Source organism: Elephantulus edwardii, unplaced genomic scaffold (assembly GCF_000299155.1).
Source record: "Elephantulus edwardii isolate Elephantulus edwardi_28Jun2011 unplaced genomic scaffold, EleEdw1.0 scaffold00003, whole genome shotgun sequence".
Lineage (NCBI taxonomy): Eukaryota > Metazoa > Chordata > Mammalia > Macroscelidea > Macroscelididae > Elephantulus > Elephantulus edwardii.
The window spans coordinates 21,338,742-21,345,775 of NW_006399753.1; positions in this window are offsets into that span (position 1 = coordinate 21,338,742).

Genomic DNA, 7,034 nt, shown 5'->3' on the forward strand with positions numbered 1-7,034 from the left:
CAGTCCTTCTTCTGTATTTAATGATGGCTAGTAATTGTATATTTTCTTGTTTCAGATACTCTGCAACTTGCTTAGCATACACTGATTCGTACCAACTCTGTTAATACCGCTATTGTTTGTCATCAAGTTGCAACCAAGTTGTAGCGTCTCCTTCAGTGGGTTTTCAGAGGCTTTAAATCACACGAGAGGAGACTGTTCAGCTTTCTCCTTTGGAACAGTTGGTAGATTAGAACTCCCTGCCTCTGGGATGGGACCACAGCACCTTACCACTAAGCCACCAGAGTTCCCCAGCTCCAGTAGAAACTTGTATATACTTTAAAAAGACATTTGAGCTTTAGACAAGTCAAACAAGGCCTAATATTTAAAAGTGGCACTGCAGATCTATTTGGCTTCCAAATTCAGACTCCTCAACTATGTCATGTTGCTTCCTTCTTTTATTCTCTAGGAGGTATTTTATTTTATTTTATTTATCTTGTCTTATTTTATTGCTGATCAAAGAAATACTCAAATCAGGGAGCACCCTTCTTCACAAATACAGTGGGGTTTGTAGAGAGGTTTGATGGTTGTTGGTTTTGTATGCTGTCAAGTCTGAACCAACTCATAGCTGGCCCTCCAGTGGGTTTTCAGAGGCAGTAAACTTCATAGGAGGAAATTTCCTATCTTTCTCCTATAAAACAGCTGGTGGATTTGAACCCTGTGTCTTTGGGATTGCAGTGCAGCTTCTTACCACTAGGCCACTAAGAGCGCCTTGTCTAAGATTTGGCAGAGAAGGGCATTTTAGGCAAAAGCCAACCATGTATGGTAAGAAACGAAGGTGTGAGTGAGTACAAACCGAAGGACAAAAAATATTTTTCTAATTAAGAAAATCCACCACTTGTTGAACATACCTCTGTGCCAGGCATTGTGCTAGGCTATTTGCCTGGATTATTCCCTGTAATACTCTCAAGAATTCTATGAGATGGAACAGAGGAGAAAACTGAGGCTTGGGAGGGAAATGTGATTTCTCTACCGGGTCATGTAAGGTCTCACAGCTGAGGATTCAGAATGGAGTCCAGGCGACATAATTCCAAATTTCAGCTCCTCCGTGTCTTCTTAAGACCACAGAGAGTTGGTGGCACTATGGTTAAGTGCTTGACTTCTTATAAAAAGTTTTCATTTATATGCACCAAATATGGGAGAAAGCTGTGGCAGTCTGTTTCTGTATATATTACAGTTTTCAAAACCATACGAAACTTCTGTATTCTGTCCTCTCAAATTGCTAAGAGTCAGAATCAAATCTACAGCAAGGAGTTTGCAAGCAGTGTGGGTTTTAAGTCTCTAGGTCAGTGATTCTTCAAACCTGCTTCAGAATTTTGTTGGGCTTGGTAAAGCACATAGTCTGGGCTCCACCCTGGTAATTTCTGATGCAGAAGGACTGAAGTTGGTTCCCAGGAGTTGTCTTTCCAAGTGCCTAGATGATTCTGATGCTGCGGGTCCAGGGATTTCACTTTAAGAACACTTGTGTTAATAAAGCCACTGGAAGATGTAGGAGACAAATAATTAGGCTTACACTTTAGGGAGGATTGCCAGGCAGCAAATAGGAAAGAATTACAGCTAAATGCAGGAGAAGGTTCAATAAAATGATGTTTAGGGAGAAGCCACGGAGTGTAACCAGAAAGAGCAGTGACGAGAAGACCTTCTAGTAGAGTGAAGATAATGGACCAACCTCAAAGTAAGGACAGAAAGACTATGTACACACAAGCACGCATTGACTCTGATAATCAGTGTTAAGAAATAGTTAGAACCAATAATTAGACTCTATTGACATAGTGTCTGATCTGATACAGGAAATGAAAGAATTGAAGTGGAACAAAAAAGCTTTAAGGTTCCCATGAGCAGAAGTGAAGTTGGGAGGATAGGTTTCATTGTGAAGCGTGAAGTCCCCAGTGGGTCAATGGAGACCGATGTCCCTGCAGTGGCAAGAAGACTAAGCGGACCTAGGAGACTGACTTTCAAGAAGTAGCTTGATCACTTCTTCCTGATTTTGGACCCAACACATACTCTTTGAGCCTCAATTTCTTTATGTGCAACTGGGGTTGGCAATCACTTCTCAGCTTGCTGCTAAGACTGAAAGGTAAAGGAAGAGAGTCTTCCGTCCTATGGTAAAAACCTGTTCTCTACTCATATCCTGCTCCTTCAGGTCCACATATTATATAATCACATCATAGAGAAGACTTAACACTGAAAATCTTCATAAGGCTCACACATGCTCCGCTGAGCCAAAACTCTCAGGACCTTTCTCTATTCACTTAAAAAGTTAGACTATAGGTTGTATAGAAGTCAGAAAGAAACAGGGTTGGTTAAATTCCATTTTTAGTTTGGAAATGTTTTATGATAAGCTTAAGTTATGGACAAAGCCAACTATTTCCCAAAGATAACTTAAAAACTCAATGAAATAATACATTTTTAGTGATTATGCTACTTTAAATTAATTGCTGCAGATATAACTTTTTTGTTTAATATACAGATTGAGTGACTACAGTGAAAGGATAAAATTCTGATGTACATATTTCCTTTAAGCCAGAGAGTATCCCTTTGTGCTGTTTCAATAACTGCTCCTACTAGTCTATGTACAGGCTGTCCATGAGAACAATTAAATGTTTCCGTTCTCATTCTTAGCAATGCTGTCCATAATTTGTTATAATCCACAGAATTGAATGCTTTTGCATAATCACTAAAACACAGATAAACAATTTTCTGATATCCTCTCCCTTCAGCCCAAATCCATCTGACATCAGCAGTAACATGCCTTGTTCTAAGGCAAGTTCTCTGTTTTGTTGGGTTTCCCCCCACCAACGGTTCTCTGCAGTTCTCTATTCATGCTGCAACTTTATTTGAATTATCATCAGCAAAATTTGACTTGCTTGTGATATAAAATACAGTGTCTGATAATTTCTGCATATCGTCTTTCTTTGGAATGAGTACAAATGTGGATCTCTTGGCCCAAGAAGCTGTCTTCTAAATTTATTGGTCTAGGTGAGTGAATTCATCCAGAGTTGTGTCTTTCTGTTGAAACATCAGAGCTGGTAATATTCTGTCAGTTCTTGGGGCCTGATTTGTTGCTAATGCTTTCAGCGAAGTTTAGACTTCTTCCTTGAAACTTTTGGTGCCTGATCTTATGCTGCCTCTTGAAATGATTGAACATCAAACGATTCTTTTTGGTACAGTGATTTCATCTTCCTTCTGCTCTTCCTTTGATGCTTGCTGCATTATTCATTATTTTGCACACGTTATTGTTGTTGTTAAGTGCTGTCAAGCCGAGTACAACTCTTAGTGAATCTATGAACAACAGATCTGAATCCTGGCTTATCCTGTGCCATCATCAAAATTTCTGACATACTTGAAACCCATTACCGCAGTTATTATGTGGGGTGCCAGAAACCTTGAAAATTGGTTTATCTAGCCATTTTTTTAGCCCCTGTACTAGGGCATGGTCTCCAGCTAACTTAACTGCTTACATAGGGTCTTGCAGATTATAAACAGCTGTGGAACAAATATAGGAGAGTGTTTTCCACACTGTAAAAAAGAACAGTGATGGTAGTGGAGAGACTGGGAAGAGACTGTGGCACTATTGTGAAGAGACTGTGGCACTATTGTGAAGAGACTGTGGCACTATTGTGAAGAGACTGTGGCACTATTGTGAAGAGACTATGGCAAGGTGTAATCAACCAGAGGAGCCCTAGAGATAAAGGCCACAGTTAAAGGTTTTGCTTGCTGAAAGAAAAGCTGACATAACAGCTAGGAGAGAAAAAGTTTTCTGGATGATTAGGGAAGCTAGAGTCTTCTTGCATTTGTGCTTTTGAATTGAGCCTAGACTTTCATGAATTGAGGAATTTTGCCTCGTTAATCTGGCTTGGGACTGCTGGACTAAATCTGGACTTGCATCGTGTGATATTCTCTGCCTCTCATATTCTCCAACCTATTTCCCTAATAACCCGTGCAACTGTGAGTAAAATCTGTGAGTCTTGCATGAACATTGGACCATGGCCTGAATCAGATGCACCTAAATTTTCAAACTGACGTAATTGCTCCTCAGAGATTTGGAGAGGTCTCTGACAGCAGACTTTCCTAATGAAATGTGTCCCTTGATCTCCTGACTGCTGGTACGAGGGGTAATGATTGTGGATCCAAGTAAGATGAAGTAACTGACAATTTAAATCTTTTATTTATCTATTATGATGTTACCTGTTGGTCCAGTGGTGAGAATTTTTTTTTAATATTGAGATGAATCCATATTTGAGGCTGTAGTCTTTAATCTTCTGTAGCAAGCACTTGGGAAAGTGCTTCAAGTGATTTCCCAAGAAAGTTGATCCAACAGAATGTAGAAATTATCAAACAGTGTAATAACATATCAGATAAGGGACTTATATCCAGAATTTATGAAATACTTGAGCACCACAACAAGATAAAGGTAAATAATCCAATAGAAAAATGGGCACAGGATATGAACAGGCACTTCACCGAAGACGACATTCAGATGGCTAACAAACACATGAAGAAATGCTCAAAATCCCTAGCCCTAAGAGAGATGCAAATTAAAACAACTATGAGATATCATTTCACCCCAGTCAAAATAGCAAAATTTAACAGAACAGCAAGCAACAAATGCTGGCGAGGTTGTGGAGAAACTGGAACCCTGATTCACTGTTGGTGGGAGTGTAAAATGGTGCAACCCCTGTGGAAAGCAGTATGGCACTTTCTCAAAAAGTTGCAAATAGAGATTCCATTTGACCCAGCAATTCCACTACTGGGAATATACCCTGAAGAGACCATAGCTGACATCCAAGCAGATATATGCACACCCATGTTCATTGCAGCTTTGTTCACAATAGCAAGGAGTTGGAAACAACCTAAGTGCCCATCAACAAACGAATGGCTAGAGAAGCTGTGGTATATTCGCACAATGGAATACTATGCTGCATTGAAAAACAAGGAACTCATGCAATATTATTCAAAATGGTTGACTCTGGAGAACATTATGCTGAGTGAAATATCCCAGTCAGAAAAGGACAAATATTACATGATGCCACTGTTATAGAATGGGACTGTCCTTGGGGTTAGGGAGACACTGAGTAAGATGGGTTCAATAATGTATACTGCACTGAAGCAGAGGAGGGAGAGAACCGTCTAAAAGAGAGATGTAACTGGGTATTTCTGTCATCACAGGAGACTAGAGCGAGGGCCGCATGGTGGAGGGGACCTGGGGGAGGGTTTGTAAAACAATGAAAGAATCTTTTCTTTTACTTTTCCATAATTTTTGGACTCATGTACTTATAACTTGTTAGTCAAATTTGTGTCTTCTAGGTTGCAACACCCCCATGATACATCTTGAAGGATATGTACATGTACAGCCAAGCACAATCAATAAGAGTGCATCTGAATTCCAAAATCAATCTCCATAATAGTCTATGTGTTTCCTACTGCCAAAGGGGCCCTTTAGAGTAGTGAGAGAAGATCTTCACCCTGAAACCCACAGCGTCCCTTTTCAGCAGGAAGTAGCTAAGAGAATACGCCATCCCCTTTTCCTTATGACTCAGGGTGAAGTCTCTCTCAGGGAGGAGTGATAGGGAATGGCAAAGGATACACTGACAAAGAAGATTAATCAGAACTGGCTTTGACAAGCACTGTGGCATTTGGACAAGAACAAACTGGGAGGAGGGTAGAGAGAATAGTGCAACAATGAATGAGTGGAAGCCCAAAATCTCTGTAAATGTTTATGAAAATTAATAAAATATAATTATAGAAAAAAAAGAAATTATCAAACAGTATCATTAATATCATATGCAAGCAACATATTGCTGAAGATCATTAAAAATGACCAAAAATTATATTGATATGGAACTATCAGAAGTTTAAGTTGGGTTTAGAAGAGGCCAGGGATATCATTGCTGATGTCAGATGGATCCTGGCTGAAAGCAGAGAATACCAGAAGACTGTCTAGTTGTCCTCTATTAACTATGCAGTCATTTGACTGTGTGGATCATAAGAAACTATGGCTAACATTGAGAAGAGCGGAAATCCCAGAAAACTTAACTGTGCTCATGAAAAACCTATACTTAGAACAAGTGGCTGGTATGTTAGCAAAGCAAGGAAACACTTGTTGAGTTGAGCATGACTCAGAGCGACCCTATGAACAAAAGATCTGGATCCTTTTCTAATTCGTTTCTCTAAGTTTGTAGAGTTTCCAGAGTCATGTTGCTTAGGAATTGGATGCCACTCCTGCTTCCAAGCCTTTCTTAATCTTAATCTGGGAGCTCCACCAAACACTGTCCACCATGGGTGGTCATTATCTAGTGGCACAGGGTTCATTATCACAGCAACCCGAAGTTCCTCAGTAGAGCGAATTGCAGACCAGTTCTGTACCACTTAGAAGAATTAATTTCTAAACACAATTAAAACTCTGATTCACTCTACAAAAGAGGCTTTCAGTCAACACCTTGTTATTAGCTAAGTCCAGCAAACCCAACCAGCTCGCGTGCGGTTGTGAGTGAAATAATAACAACAATTCAATAGTCCACACCTGACCTTCAACCAAAGCAAGAAGAAGCCATCCTTCAAAATCCAAAATCATGTCTTCAAACATGAGCCTCATGGTTTAAATTCAAGAAAAGTGTGCAGCAAGGTGGTATCCTTTCTCCATACCTATTCAATCTGTACCCTATGAAGAATATGGCATCAGGATTGCAGGAAGACCCATGACCAACCTGTGTTATGCAGATGACACAACCTTGCTGGATGAAAATGAGGACTTGAAGCACTTACTGCAAAAGAGCCAAGATTTTGCACATAGGATTCCTCAATAAAGCCATTTGAGACTTAAATTTATTTCTTCAGTCGTTTCAGCTAAAGAAATGCCAAGTATGTGCTTCTCACTTACTTTTCCAACTTCAAGTCTTTCCACATTATATTGTAATACTTTATTTTTATTATTATTAAATTTTATTAGTTTTAATGAACATTTACAGAGATTTTGGGTTTTCATTCATTCATTGTTG